Source organism: Orcinus orca, chromosome 3 (assembly GCF_937001465.1).
Source record: "Orcinus orca chromosome 3, mOrcOrc1.1, whole genome shotgun sequence".
Classification (NCBI taxonomy): domain Eukaryota; kingdom Metazoa; phylum Chordata; class Mammalia; order Artiodactyla; family Delphinidae; genus Orcinus; species Orcinus orca.
In genome coordinates this window covers 31,103,721-31,119,662 of record NC_064561.1, presented here as the reverse complement: position 1 = coordinate 31,119,662, position 15,942 = coordinate 31,103,721, and the positions used below count along the sequence as shown (strand labels likewise).

The 15,942-nt window shown below is 42.8% G+C and overlaps 1 protein-coding gene across 3 annotated transcripts in view; it reads left to right on the top strand.

Annotated features, from left to right (window-relative positions):
- The window catches only part of TENM2 (teneurin transmembrane protein 2), a 713,065-nt gene that overhangs the window by 168,736 nt on the left and 528,387 nt on the right, over positions 1-15,942 (top strand). The gene's annotated exons all lie outside the window — the stretch shown is intronic.

The window sequence follows — 15,942 nt, the reverse complement described above, 5'->3', positions numbered from 1 at the left end:
AACTCAGAACACAGGTTGGTGTGCGTGACCACTTAGTATCTGGCAGTGCAATAACGTGGTGGAAGTTTCAGGCTGTGTGACATTCTCATTATTTACAGAATAAGAAAGTAGCATTAGAGGCTGTTAGAACACAAAGTGATACATTGGACTTGAGTTTACATCATGTCAGATCTGCTTTTTCCCACTTTTGATACCCTCTTACTTCCTAGGAGAGTGGCTTCTTGTGCTCAGTGATTTTCTTTTAGAAGACTTACTGTAACTCTAATTAAGTAATTATTAGTAACCCAATTTATTGGATGTCTTTCCCCCTTGCAAGACTGTAATTCCCAGGAACGCATGACAAAAGGTGGATTCTTCATTATTGTAATCCTGATGTCTTAAACAGATTTGGCATGAAGTGCTCGATAAGTATCTATTAAGGGGATTGTATTAGTTCAGTAGGGTTGACATAATAAAATACCACAGGCTGGGTGGCTTAGACAATGGAAATTTATTTCTCACAGTTTTGGAGGCTGGAAGTCCAAGGTCAAGGTGTTGGCAGGTTTGGTTTCTCCCGACGCCTCTCTCCTTGGATGGCAGGTGCTGCTTTCTCCCTGTGTCCTCACATGGCCTTTTCCTCTGTGTGTGCATCCCTGGTGTCTCTGTGTGTGCAAATTTCCTCTTCTTATAAGGACACCTGTAAGACTGGATTAGGGCCCACCCTAATGGCCTCATTTTAACTTAATCACCTCTTAAAAGGCCTGTTTCCAATTGCAGTCACATTCTGTAGTACTGGGGGTGAGGACTTCAGCATGTGAATTTGGGGGAGACAGGGACACACTTCATAGTACAAGGATGAATGCTCTAAACAGAATGATGTACTTCACAGGAAACAGGTTCATATTAAAATCGAGAAATTTGAGAATAATAGACATAAATATTATATTAAAATGAGGTAAGGTGATTTCCTTGTGATAATAGCACTCTCCCTCGTAGGTTCCCTTGGGTAAGAAACAACGGGTGGCGTTACAGCCCAGCAGGTCAGGGATGGTGTCCTAGCTGGCGCTGGGGCACAGGTTAGGTCTGTCATTTGGGGCTCGTCTATTTCCGGGCCTCCGTTCTTTAACCTACAAAATGAAGGACTTGGAATCACTGAGTCACTCTGTCATCTGTGAAAAGTGGACCAGAATGGAAATATTCCTTCTGGCTAGTCTGTGTGACTAAGAGCAATGACCTTCAGTAATTCTCTTTCTCAAAGGCTTGGGGAAAGAAAGCAGGGATCCAAAGTTCCCCGTTTTTTCCTTAGTGGGATTCTAGTTCTGTGCAGGTTGGAGACCTGGGGAGGCAAAAGTCTCTACCCCAGGATGCTTCCTAAATAGCCACTTTTAAGCAACTTGAAGCGACTTCGTAAACAGGAAAAAGCTGGCCAGCGTTCCAGATTTCCATCTTGTTGACTGGGAGCCACTCTTTGCTGGCTTCCATCCATCGCCACCTCTCTTGGTGATAATTGATTTGGGGGATGTGGTGGTTGAGGCAGTAGGAGAGACCATATTTCCACAAATGTAATAGTCAAAACTTAGCCCTTTCCCCTACTCTGCCCCAAAGCTCAGAATAGATAACTGGGGAAACCCCAGAAAGTGGTAGCGGTCCACGGCCTGTTAGGCACCAGGCTGCACAGCAGGAGGTGAGCGGTGGACAGGCGAGCAAAGCTTCATCAGCCGCTCCCCCATCGCTCGCATTACTGCCTGCACCATCCCACCCCTGCCCCCATCCGTGGAAAAATTGTCTTCCACGAAACCGGTCCCTGGTGCCAAAAAGGCTGGGGACTGCTGCCATAAAGGACCACTTTCCACCCTGTTTCACTGATGTTTTCTATTCTTTCCTCTGCTGAGTGCTTAGTCGAGACATTGTCTTGAGCAGTAAAATGACAGTGTAGTACTCCAGCAAAGTAGAACAAGTAATTTTTGGTAACCCTCTCCTACCCTGTTGGCTCTTGAAAATGGTCATTCCTCTATGTGAGAACTTGCTAAGGTGCTGCTAGAAGAAGATCCATAAGATGATTAACAGATGCAGGGGTCTCTGCCTTGTCTCATTAGTGGCGTGCTGGTCTAGAAGTCTGCCATCTTGTTCACGGCGCTCCGAAAGGAGGATGGTAGCTGCCTTTGTTCGGATACACATATGTTTCTCCCATTTTCACTCACCACCCCTTTGCCCAAGAAATCCCCTTTCTGAATCGACACTGGCTTTCCAAGTCTGTATCTTTGCCTTTCTAGCTAGTGTCTCCTCTTCATTTATTCAGTCACATGGGGTTACAGAGACAGGAAGGCAAAAACTTGTGCAACAAATTGGGACCTCAGAAATTCAAGACCATTTGCATTACAGCAGAAGACAGCAGCTTCTGAAATACACTGAGTGGAACTTGGGAAACTTTGCACACCCACACCTGATAGAATGCTTCTCCTGTCTGCTTTTGGATTGTGCAGTCAATTCACATTTTGTTGACTCTATTTCCCTTCAATCTCCCTTTCTATATAACTTCAATTCTCCTTCTGCTAGGATTTCCCATTTCTTTTCCCGGTGGCTTTATACCTCAGCTCAGCCAATCTTTGAGAAGCAATGCCATGCATCTCTCGTCTTTCTTTTCTATCCCATGTCCTACTTGATCCATATCTTAGCTTTGCAAACACAATGGGAAAACTGCCAAGATAAAAGCCACCCTTTGGCCTCAGTTATTGGGCCTAGGGACTCATGAAAGGCACCTGATAGAGTTCAATCAGAAGTTCGTACCCTGGGCTTTATTCTTAAAGACTAAGGATCAGGACAATCTTGATTTTCTCTTACTGAGAAAAAGCATCCCTAACCTGTTTCTTAATTCCTTCTTAGTGGTCCCTCCCCCTTTGACCTCATCAGCCCCCACTACGCCTTTCATTTACGGGGCTCCAGCCACACCAGCCTCCTTTAGACCCTGCAGATATGCCAAGCTCATGCCCATCTGAAAACCTTAGCTCTTGTTTCCTCTTTCCAGCACGTTCCTACCCTGTAGCTGCACTGCATCTTTCTCATCAATCTGAGAAATTCAGTCTGAGCTCACATGTTACCTCCTTGAAGAAACCTCCCCTGACCACCCTGGTTGAAGTGATTTCACCATCTCCACCAGTCACTCTCTGTTCCATTTACTTCTTAACCTCCTTACTGTCAAAAGTAAGCTCTGTGGGCTTCCCTGGTGGCTCAGTGGTTGAGAGTCCGCCTGCCGATGCAGGGGACGCGGGTTCGTGCCCCGGTCCGGGAAGATCCCACATACCGCAGAGCAGCTGGGCCCGTGAGCCATGGCCGCTGAGCCTGCGCGTCCGGAGCCTGTGCTCCGCAACGGGAGAGGCCACAGCAGTGAGAGGCCCGTGTACCGAAAAAAAAAAAAAAAAAGTAAGCTCCATGAGGGCTGGAACTTTGTGCTGTGGCCCCCGTTTGCTCCAGCATCTTTAACTGTGCTTGTTACAGATGAGATACTCAACAAACCTTTCTTGAACGAGTAGGTTTTGAAGAATAGGGTTAAGGGAGGCAAAATTAGGAAAATACAATGAATGATCTTCAAAAGGGAATCAGTGGAGAAATTGCCTTGTTGGTTCAGCTTCTAGCACATAAGTTTGTAGCTCTTTAGGAGTTTCTCTAAATCATGGGCCATCTCTGAGACGTGGCCATGGTGTAGCCAACCTGATTCAACCATCACCTCTACACGAAGTGCTCTAAGGAATGTATGCCCTCTTCCCTCATTTCCAGATACTACTATCACCTTCAAGTCAACATATCGAAAATATTATCCTGACTTCTGGCTCAGCAACTCAGTCTACCTTCTGAACTCTCCTGTCAGTTTCACTGCCCATCTTCTCTTTCCTCAAGAAGAAAAACAGCAGCCCTCCCTGGCTCTTTTCACTATCTGTAGTCCCTCATTCTCAGTGTATCAAAATGGAGTTATGTTACTTTCTATAAACTTAAACAATCATGCATTCATTCAACACCTGTTGTTATTCCTAGAAACTGTGCTAAGCCTATAAACAAACAGGGCTCTGGCCCCCAGGGAACTTAGGGTCACCCATTTTCTGTTTTAATTGGATGAAAGAACAGTGAATGAGCATCCCTCCCAGGGTCCAGGCCCTCACCACCTCAACTCCCCTTTTTTAGACAACAATCTTCTAACCATGTCTTGCACATTGTTTCCAAACTAATCATCCCAATCAGCAATGAATCATTCTACCTCCTCTTCTGGAACCTAAACTAACTGGACTTTGGGTCCAGAGTTTTCTTACACTGAGCTTTGGAAAGTTTTTATCATCTGACCATCACTCTAATTTATTCCCACGTTTCTCCAATAATTCCCTCTTTCCCAGCCACATCATTTGCTTTTTTTTTTGTCCCTTTAACCTTCATTTTTATTCCTATAGTTCCTAGCACAGAATTTAGATGTAGATGGAACCTTAAACATTATTTAACCCAACCCTTGCATAGTACCAAAAAGAAAACTGAAGTTCATAGGCTTCAAGTCAGAAAGCTAGTCCTAAAAATATTACTTTCTGGGTTTTAAGGCTCTTTACCCAATACATTTTCATGTATGCTTTATAGCTGTATGTCCACGAGGCTGGTATTCAGCAGTTACTGTCAGAGCCCATTTAAAGTTCTCAAATCAAGTGGAGAGTTAAGAGGGAGGTTTTCTCAAGTAAACGGGGGAAGAGCAGCCTGGTAGGGAAAGGGGAAGGAAGAAGTGGGCTAAAAGGAAGCGCGTTTGCAGATTTGACTACAGTCGGCCTTTAGTATCCATGGGTTCCGCATCTGCGGATTCAACATACCATGGATTGTGAATTTTGTTTGCCATCGAAGTTGCCTGATGCAGCATAGGGTGCGCCAACTATGGGACTTGAGCCTCCGCAGATTTTGGTATCCACAGTGGGTCCTGGATACCCGATGGATACAGAGGGACGAGTGTATCTGTGTTCTCCGCTCATCCGCATTTGTCATCTGGGTCGTTGGAATAGGTTGCCTATATTCTGAGCTGCCAAAATCTTTTGTAATCCAAATCCTTGAACTCATCTCGATGCTGAAGAAAAAAACCAAACACGCACACACAGTTGCTTTTTCTCTTTTAGTGTAAAACCCAGGAGTCTGCTAACTGGGGGATAGCTGAGGCCAGAGTTTGAAAGACCAATAATTGTTGACTAATGGTGCCTTGGTGGTAGTTCCAATATGCCAGTTAATGCATAATGTCTCCCTGCATGAAACCTGATCAAAAAGCTTTAAAGCTGCTGGGCTCCTACCGTTTGTGGAAGAAAACACGGGGGACCCAGGGCCTCAGAAGGAGCGGTGATTTGGAGACATTGACTGTCTGGGCAAGACCTCATTTATAAAAAGACAAAAAAAAGAGGCACCATCCTTGAAATGTGCTGCATTGCAAAAAGCCCATGATTTGTAAACGATGTGTAAGGTAACTATTTGAAGTGACAAAAAGGCTAGCAAAATAATAAATAAGGAAAAGAAAGCTGGCTTTTCTTTTTCTTCTCAGTGTTTGAAAACCTCCCCATTAAAAGAACACAATATGCAACTGCAAACATGGATCAGCCTCATTAAGAAGAAAGAAAACTGTTTGAAATCAACCTCAAAGAAAAAAGCTGTCATTTTCTTTAAGGACACCATTATGTTCTTATTGACAAGACAAAAGAGTAATAAAGTTGAATTAGAACAACTAGAAGCTTGATAGTTTGGTTGGAGGGAAGTAGAACAAACTTGGCTATTAAAAAAAAGAAGAAAGAAAGAGTAGATCTTTTAATCAGCCTCTACTGAAGCGATGACTATTGACCTTACCCTCATTGAGAGCTTTCTTGAGTCTGTTTCGGGGGCAAAATTCTTGCCTCAACGATACAACGCAGGAGTTTTAAAACTCAAAGGGAGCTTGAATAATCATTATGTTGGAGTATCTTATTTTATAATTGGGGAAATTGGTGTCTAAAGCAGTTACTCGTCTTGCCCATATGCTCACCCAGCTTTTGAAATTCAAGGTTAAATTCTGGAAATCAGCAGGAGCTGCAACTTATTTTCTCCAGATACAGAATCTCTCTTTCCCCATCTTACTAGGAAAGCATTGTACTAAAAAGAAATTTATGGCGATTATTCTGAAATCAATCCAGAAGCATGTTCAGGGATTTTGAGTATACTTGTGAAAGTTTTGTGATTTGGGGGGGGGGGGGTCCCAGGGTTCTCTTCCCTGTCTGGACTCGGCATCAAGCAGTAGAAACAGAAGTGACAGGGGACCCCCGTCCTTCCTCAGCACTGTACTGTGGTGACAGTCTGCACCGTGTACCCACACACTCTCCTTGTTGGAACAGAAGCAATGCCTCTCTGGCCCCTTTTGTGAGAAGAATGAAGCAAGAAAACCCTGCCGGCTGTGACTGTGTTATGAAACGCTCCAGAGCAGCAGTGAGAGAGGCCAGACACCTTGGAAGTGACAAGCTCTCCCTTATAATATATAGTAGGAGTTCACAAAAAGGAAAATGCAATAATTTCTTAAGTACTTTGGGCCATTTTCCTCTCTTACTTCCCTCCCCGAGAAGTCTGGACACATTTTTATTTGGAAAGGCGCATTGTGACATTTTATATCATTTCCTCCACCTATTAATAGCTCTGGCTGCCCCAGGTGTTCATTTTCAAGACACCCTCGGAGAAGGACTTCTGGCAGCTGCTCTGCAGCTGACAACTTTGGGGAAGTGGCAGGTTTTAATTGATGTATTGCGGGTACCATGCTTTCTCTCTCTCTCTCTCTCTCTCTTTAAAAAAAAAAAAAAAAAAGAAGTGATGAGGTGATGAGTTTAGTATCCTCCTAGGGCCTATAGATTTTAATGTCAATTTTTCCTCTTTTATTGGAACTTGGATGTTTGTGGCTGACTGACGGTCTTCCGCGCACCTTTTTATCTCTGTGTGACACCAGACACCCGCGTCAGCATCACCCATCTCTCTTTGAACACCTTTCTGGACAGGTAACAGACAACAGCCCCTGTATAGATTCTCACCGGAACAGCAAGTCCTACAAGTAGATCTTCAATTAGCTGCCTGCCCTTAGTCAATAATTACAACGAGAGGAAATTGGAAGAGGTGGCTGGAAGGCAGGAACAGGAAGTGCCAAAATTTCTCCTTTCCAAAGAGTCCCAGCGACAGTCCTCTGGCTGCCCCCTGAGGGAGGCAGCATCCCCCAGGCCGACAGTTCCGTGGATACTGGCTCCAGAAGCCATCCCCTCTGATTCTGGCTCGTTGCCTCCTCTGTGAAGGAATGAAGGTATTTCCCAAGAGTCTCAAAGAATGCCCGCTCTGCCATCACTTTGCCCAGCGAAGCCATTGCCTTTACGGCCGCTTCTGTGTAGAGCTCCACCTGAGACCCTTCTCGCAATAGGAAGTACAAGGGGATTTCTTACTCCCTTGATTTCCCCCTTAGCATTCTAATAGATCTTTAAAAAAGAAAAGAAGAAAAGCTTTTTGCTGTATAACTTATATACCATAAAATTTTACCCATTATAAGTATACAATGTATGATTTTTTAAATTAAATTCCTGGAGTTGTACAACCATCAACATGTTCTACTTTTAGAACATTTCTACCATCCAAAAATTCCCTACAGCTCATTTACTGGTCATCTACACTCCCACTGTCAGCCCTAATTCAGCACTAATCTACTTTTTGTCTCAGTGAATGTGCCTTTTCTGGACATTTCTTACCAGCGGAATTATATAATGTGTAGCATGATGTTTTTGAGGTTTGTCCATGTTGTAGCATGTACCAATAGTTCATTCCTTTCTGTGACTGAATAGTATTCCATGGACACAGATACACCACCTTATCTGTCTCCATCCACCAGTTGAGGATATTCAGATCGTTTCTAGTTGGGCGCTATCATGCTCTTATGAGCATTTGCATGCGTTTCTTTGCATGGACCTCTTAACTGCCACTCATTAGGTGCTCATGTGCCCCAAGCTATGCTAATCATTTTCAGTGCATCATTTTTAGACTCCACAACAACTGGTAAAGCAGGAATGTTAATCAGAAAACCAAGGCTTAAGAGAGAGCACTCACTTGGAAAAATGTTTCTGGGGCCAAAATTCAAACCCATGCTCTTTCCACCATGCCTGGCAGCCTCTCTGCCTCTCAAACAGCAAAGCAGACATTCTCACTGAGCTTTCCACTGCAAGCCCCATTGCCCACCCTCCAGCCATGTCAAAAGTCCCTGGTGTAGCCACTTTAAGTGGGTTTGAGGTTTGCAAATCTGCCCTAGGATTCTTTCACCTAAAAACATTCTCCACTAAATTATAGCAGGTCACTTTCAACCCAATTGTTAACATTGATACATAGATCAGTGCAAATGTATCAATTATCTATCTGATGCTTAGCATCAGGGTGGGCAGTGTGTGAATTCAAAAGATGAATGACAGACTGCCCTTGAGGGCAGTATAATGGAAGACCAGACTCATACCCACACATCTAAATGATGTAGAACCAATTACACATGTACTGAGAGCTTTGATTAGTTAAAAACCTGTGCTAATACCCAGGCCACTTGTAACTCATATGCCACCTACCTATTTCCTTCTTGAGTTATGTGAACACTGTGGAGGTTAATTACTAATACGTAATATAAAGAGGGCTGGACTCTACACAATTAATGAGCTGCTCAAAACATATTGTGTGGAAACGTAGAGATGTTAACATCATTTAAGGCAGTTTCCCAGGTAGTAATTGGATAATCTACAGTTTCCCCTAGAGATTATATTCATATATACATGTGTGCACATGCATGCCTGTGCACACACACACAAAGTGGAGGGGGGAGCGGATTATAAATATTTGTTTCTTCCATACATCCCATAAATCTTTATGGAACACCTGCAGTGTTCCAGGTACAGTGCAAGTCATGTAGGCTTTAGCGGGGAGCAAAACAGAGTTCCCTGACCTCCTAGAGCTCATAATGTTACAAGGGAAGATGAAGGTTATAGATTGAACATTTGTGCCCTCCCCCTCCCCCCAAAAATGTCCATGTGTTGAATACCTAATCCCCAATGTGATGGCAGTTGGAGGTGAGACCTTTGGGAGGTAGTTTGGTTTAGATGAGGTCCTGAGGGTGGGGCCCCCATGATGGGGTTAGTGCCCTTAGAAGGGGATGAAGAGACTAGAACTCAGCGCTCTTTCTTCACCAGCTGAGGCCACAATTGGAAGGCAATCCTTCACAAAGCAGGTGCCCAACCCTGCTGGCACCCTGTCTCATACTTCCAGTCTCCAGAATTGTAAGAAGTAAAAGTCTGTGGTTTAAGCTACCCAGTCTCGTATTTGTTATAGCAGCCTGAGCTGACAAAAACAATGGATAGTAAATAAATAGGAAATCATAGGAAGAGCCATGAAGAAATAAAGTATGACAAGAGCCATGAAGAAATAGAGTATGACAAGAGGACCTGTCTTTCAGGGGCAGAAGGCAGTGGGCTTATGCTCAGTTTTGCATTAAAACAAAACAAAAACAACCAAGCAAAACAAAAAATCAAAACACCACCTCTCAAGGCAATGTATGGAGGAAGAATTAGCAGGGAGCAAGTGACATATCCCGGTGGCTTAGAATATGGGCCTAACAGGATAAATGGAGAGAAATAGTCACACTTAAAGACGTAAAGCCCTTCCTTCTGTGTCTTTTTTAAATATTCTGCAAAACTTCCGTAAAGATTGGCAATTTCGCTATCAAGCCTCGGTAACCTGTTATATCAGTTCTCCATTTTCCCTGCCCATGTTAGCGATAGAATATCTTCCATTAACCTATGCTGAAAGAGCCATTTCTATTCTAAAAATCTATTTATGTTCCCCTATAACTCTCTTAAAGATATGCCTCTGGGCTGTAAAACCTCAACCTTATAACTCAGCTGAAACGTGAATACTTTTGCCAAATTTCAGTAACATCAGTTGGGCCTTTTCTGAGTCATTTGATGAGGAGGCTGTCTTCCCTTTGGGCGGGGGGGGGAAATACCATCTCATTCATTTGAAGGGATTAAAAACTGAATTTGATTCTTGGTTACTTGCTGTGGATTTGGTCTTCAGCGTCAACAGTATCCTATGACTTTTATTTTCAACTATTTCATGAATTAGAAAAAACAACAGGTGGTCCTAGTTGTGAAGTTTCTTTTAATGATAAGTGTAGGTTCCTGTTCTTTGTTTTTTATCATCTTAAGTGACACACTGCATTTTATTTCAGATCCTCTTCTCTGTACATTCTCAGTCTTTTTCACAGTTTCATATAAAGCTTCTCTGGCTAATCCTTGTTACTTTCCAGTTGCCAGAAACCTTTAGTAATGTGATCATTTTTCCTTAAACATTTCTAGGATAAAAACATAGTTTTACCTTTTATAACCTCCACATCCCAGAGAATTCCTTTTTGAAAATGTGCTACCCTATACTTCTTCCTACTGTGGTATTAGTTGTCTGTATGTCTTCCAATTGCCTGTGGTCATTAACAGAATTTTTTCCCATTGGTCAGTATTTTCTTTTTCTATAGTTCTTTCTGGTAAGAAGAGTACATAGAATTCTCCCCACCCCAATTTAATAGATTAAATTATGTTATGGTATGTATTAAGAAGTTTTTATAATTCCATTATGTGTCATTGACCCCTCTTTAAGGTGTTGTGTATAAAGACATTTCAATCTGTAAGAAACTGCTTGTTTTTCATTAAGATAAGAACAATTCACATTTTTGTATGTATATCTCCATTTTTTAAAGGAATCAAACCTAATGACATGGATTTCGTTACATGTCTATTGAAAATGAGTATTACTTTGACTGTAACAGCAGAGCAACTGAGGCAAAAGTGAAAAAAATGTGTTATTTAGGACAAGAAGTATACAAGGTATTTATATTAAGAACTGACATAAATAAGATATGATTCCTGTCTTTAAAAGACTTACACTTGAGTAGGTTAGGGCAAAAAGAATGTTCAGATATCCATAATTAGATGAACAGAAGGAAATAAAAGTTCAAGGGAAAGAAAGTGAGATTTATAAAGGCCGAGTAGGTCTACGAATTCAATGCTGAGTCCTATGACCCACATCTTCCAGGTCAGCATGGGAGGGGGGAGCAGCACAGTGAGATCTGCCAGTGACGTGCATTAGCATTTGATATCTGTTTTTTTGAGTGGGTATCTTTGCTTTTTACCCCAAATCTCTTAGACCATGTATATTAGATTTATAAGAAGATCAACACCTCCTTTTTTGAAGGAGGCAATTTGGGGGCAGAATTGGGATCTGGAAGTGGCTCGATCCCTAGCTACATTGCCCATTCTGATAAAATCATCATCATCTTAATAATCTCTCTTTTGCTTTGATCAGGTGTAGTAGATGCTGCCAAAAGTAATGGAGATGATTTTTTAAAGTGAAAAGGCATAAGGGGGTTCCTGGCAGGATTGGTTCATTATTCAGGGGGAAAGTTATCAGCGTCCCTGGAGAACTCTAAGGAAGGAGAGACTGCGCCTAGTGACAAGTTGATTTAAATGATAAACTGGCTGTAAAGCCCCTAACAGAGAACTGGCACGGAATAGGTGCTCAATGAATGTAAATTCTCCATCTCTCTTCCGCTGCTCCAGCAGGATGGCTTAGCCCTATGCTCTTACATGTTCCAGTTGGTGTTCCTGTAAATGTGCTTAGAGCTTCAAGGGCTCCAGTGACACCCGCGGGTTAAGGGGTCCGATTATCAGAGCAGCATCTTTCTCCTTGACTTCTAATGTCCTGAGTAGTTCTTGATGATAGCTTTGCCCTTGTCATCCAGCAATGGTCCTCTTCTTTTGACACCAGCATTCTCTGAAGTGGGAGTCTGATTGTAAAGGGGATGAGTCCAGGTGTGCTATGTTTGTGGTGACCTAACATTTTCTGCTGGGATGATTGATATACCAAAGAGGCAGTTAATCAAGAATGGACAACTGGGACTTTGAAACCACACTATGTTAAAGTAATGTACCTACATTTTGATCCTTTCCCTAGACCTCTGGGAGTCTTTTGAATACTTAACTCATTAACCAGCCTGGGGCTTTCTTTTACATAAAAATGATGTGGGTGGCTGATTCGGCATTATGGTAGATTCTAACTGCCACCCCCTCCAGAAATATGTCTGGACAGATATTTTATTTCCAGCAGGGAGATAGAATTCCTCCTTCTGTGGCATGGCTCTCTAGAAGGTCTCTGAGAACTTAGGACTTAACATTTTCTGATGTGACTATATCATATTCCACCAGTATTTCAGAAATTATGCTTTAGGTAAGTCTTAGAGAAAATTTATAGGATAGGACAACAGTATGTAACATCGGGGGGCCTGACTTGAATATGATGTCAGGAAAGGCTTCCCTAAAGAACTGAACTGATTAATAGTAGGTAACCAGAAGAAGGGGTTAGGGGAGGGAGGGAGAGGAGGAATATGTGTGGACTGGGACGAAAATAGTGAGTTCCAAGAATGAAAGGTTAAGGTTCCTGGGGCAGAGAGAGGGAGCAGGAGAGAGGAGTGAAACAGATGGTAAGAAGTGGGCAAGGGCTTCCCTGGTGGTGCAGTGGTTGAGAGTCTGCCTGCCGATGCAGGGGACACGGGTCCGTGCCCCGGTCCGGGAAGATCCCACATGCCGCGGAGCGGCTGGGCCCGTGAGCCATGGCCGCTGAGCCTGCGCGTCCGGAGCCTGTGCTCCGTGGGCAAGGTCCAGATCCAACACAGGTTCCCGGTCCATCTTAAAGGGATATGGACTCCATCCTCGGAAAACTGGGAAGCCAGCGAAGGATTTTGAAGAAGGGGCTGTCATAATCAGATTTGTCTTTAAAAGATCATTTTGCCTGCCATGTGGATAAAGAATTAGAGAGAGGAGCAAGAGTGATATTGAGAGAACCAACACGAGGTTGTCATACTGTGTAAGATGCAGTGATGGCAGAGAACAGCATGATAATTTGTCCTTTTGCCTCGGAAGTTTACAATCTAGTAACGGATTGGAAATACGTACACAGACTATTACCATGAAATATGTAATGTGCCACAGGAATTATGCAAAGTAAACTGAGAAAAGGGAAAAGCCATTTTAGCAGAGAGAGTCAGGGAAATATCTTCTTACGTGTTGAACAACCAATCCTGTGACCTGAGGTTTGTTTGTTTTGTTTTTTGCTTTTGTTGTTGTTGTTTTGATTTTAGTTACGACTGCTTCCAGGATAAGAAACTGCTTTAAAAGTAGCATTCCCACTGTTTCGGCTGCTTTTAAAGCTACAACACAAACACATATTTTATATTCAGTTTCACATTATCTTTGTCAGACAGTAGAAAGAATGTTTTGGTTAATTTCCTTTTAGAAAGAAGTAAGTGAATTTCCCATTCGTTGTCCAGGTCATCTGTCTGTCAGTACAGTCAGGAAAAATTTAGAGACAAATCTCTTTGTAGAGGACATAGTACTGCTGAGTCAACAATATGGACGCACAAGCAAATGTAAATGAAAGGTATATGATGATTTTATCCTCAGAAATTTGGAAGAGATTGCAGGTAGAAAGACCTATATAACGTTCTCCTATAGCTCTTGGGGCCCCTTTTTGAAATACCCTTCTGAGACTCCACTCTACTTGTCATTCATCACTTCCCACACCTACATCCAGCTCTCTTTCAATGAGGATGGCCAGTCAGGTGCGCTGATTGGCTGTGATGGAAAAGCTGCCCAGTTCCACTGGTGAATCTCCTTTGAAAAGAAATAGGCTGGATTATACTGAGCTTATGAGAAGGAAAACTTTCAGTTGGTCATGTAGAGAGGCATTGGGAAAGTTCTTGTTCATGATTTCATATTGGCTTAACTCTCAGCTCCGTCCATATGTGAGTTTGGGTAAGTCATTTAAGCTGTCTGAGTTTCTTTCGAAAAATAAGATGGTTATGCTGATTGATCACCCAGGTGTTTTGCAATCTTAGTTCCAGATATATATTTCCATCCAGGAGAGCTATGAACTAATTTTCCAGAAGGTTCTTTAGGCTCAAGATAATTGCAAATGTTTAGTTATATGGGTCTGTGCACAAGAGAGTGCTTGACTCTATGTATCCTTCATACTGATGTCAGAAGAAAGAGAAGGAGAATTCCTTTAGTCCTCTAAGTATCTGAAAAATGCATTTGGGGCAAGAGGTGGCTCTTGGAATATGAATTTTGACTGTGCCTGGTGGTTTTGAAGATTGAAGAAACATTGTATCTGGGCTAAGAAAAATAGTAGTCTCCCATAGTTTGCATTCTTAGACCACACCCAGAAAATTGTGTTCTATTTGATACGATGCAATTTAAAGACGCTGACAAATCTGAATCAAAGAAACATGATAAAGATGAAGAAAAATCTGGGAAATTTGCTATATAAGGAAAAGTCGTTAAAAATTGGAAAGGCTTGGTCTTGAAGACTTGGGGATACATTACAACTGTCTCAAATATTGTGTAGAACTGTCAAGGGAAGAGAAATGAGACTTATCCTGGCTCTGCCTTTCCTATTAGGCCTGGGGTAAATCGATTGAAATTTTAGCCACCTTAATTTGCACTCAGTGTGGAGAAGAAATTTCTGACAACACTAGCTAACCAAGAATGGAAGGTGACCTAGTTTCCCTTGTGTAGGGGAGTAATACGCAGGAGACTGGATGTTAACAATAGTGATCAGAAGAGGCAGTGATTTAAGTGTTTTTGCATGTATTAACTCAGTCATAACATCGCTTTGAGGTAGCTTCTTTTATCATTCCAATAGTATGGATGGAGAAACTGAGGCACAGTATGGCTAAGCCACTTGCCTAATTTGTCACCTAACTAGTAGGTGACAAAGCTGGTATTTGAAACCGTGCAGTCTGATTGTAGAGTCCTCAGGCTTAACTGAGTTGCTATATTGCTTATAGATGGGCATCACTTAGACAATCTGTGGATGGGATTTCTGCCCTGAGTTTCCAAGGAGGTGTTTGAAGAGTTCACCGGTAGCAGTGCATTCTGGGGTGGTACATAACACATTCAGAGGTGCGTTCCTGCGCGTGCACCCAGAGCCCTTGGGGTTGAGGCTCCATGCCCAGTCGCTCATTCTGCTGTAGGTATGCATAGCCATTCAGTTGCCTTCCCCACACCACCTGGAGTTGGGCTTCGTTGTCTCTTGGTAGAATTGTCTTTGTCTTGCCACATCAATGTCATCCACTTCAGCTATACCATGACATTCCTTTAAGAAAAAAAAATCGAGGGCTTCCCTGGTGGCGCAGTGGTTGAGAGTCCGCCTGCCGATGCAGGGGACATGGGTTCGTGCCCCGGTCCGGGAAGATCCCACATGCCGTGGAGCGGCTGGGCCCGTGAGCCATGGCCGCTGAGCCTGCGCGTCCTGAGCCTGTGCTCCACAACGGGAGAGGCCACAGCAGTGAGAGGCCCGTGTACCACAAAAAAAAAAAAAAAAAAAAAAAAAAATTGAAAACATATCCAGAAACATTGAAAGAAAAAAAGCCCTGCTATCTGGGTGTACAGGCTACAGCTAGACCTTTCTTCCAGACATGATGGATAGCTGTTTGTCCTCTTCTCCCCCAGAGACTGCGCCTTATATGAATGTTTGAGAGATACCTTACTTTCATCAGCCCTTTGACAGTTAGGAGCCATAAGAAATGGCAAGTACTTTCTAGTTCGGAAAGAGAGAGAGAATTCCTTTCAGACTTGGTAAGATTTATCTAAAGGTAACTGACCAAGAAGGAGAACTGACCCCACTTCATATACAGGTGCTTTAAAATAATTTGACAACAGGTAGTTAAAATGTAAGTATGCCATGCTGTCAATCACATTCTGTCTTTCTGCATTTGAACACTTGTTTTACTTGAAGGAAGATGATGTTGGAACATTTTATGGCATCCATCAACAAGAGTGTGCACATGGTTTCAAATAAGGGTTTCCAGCCTTCTGAAACCAATTA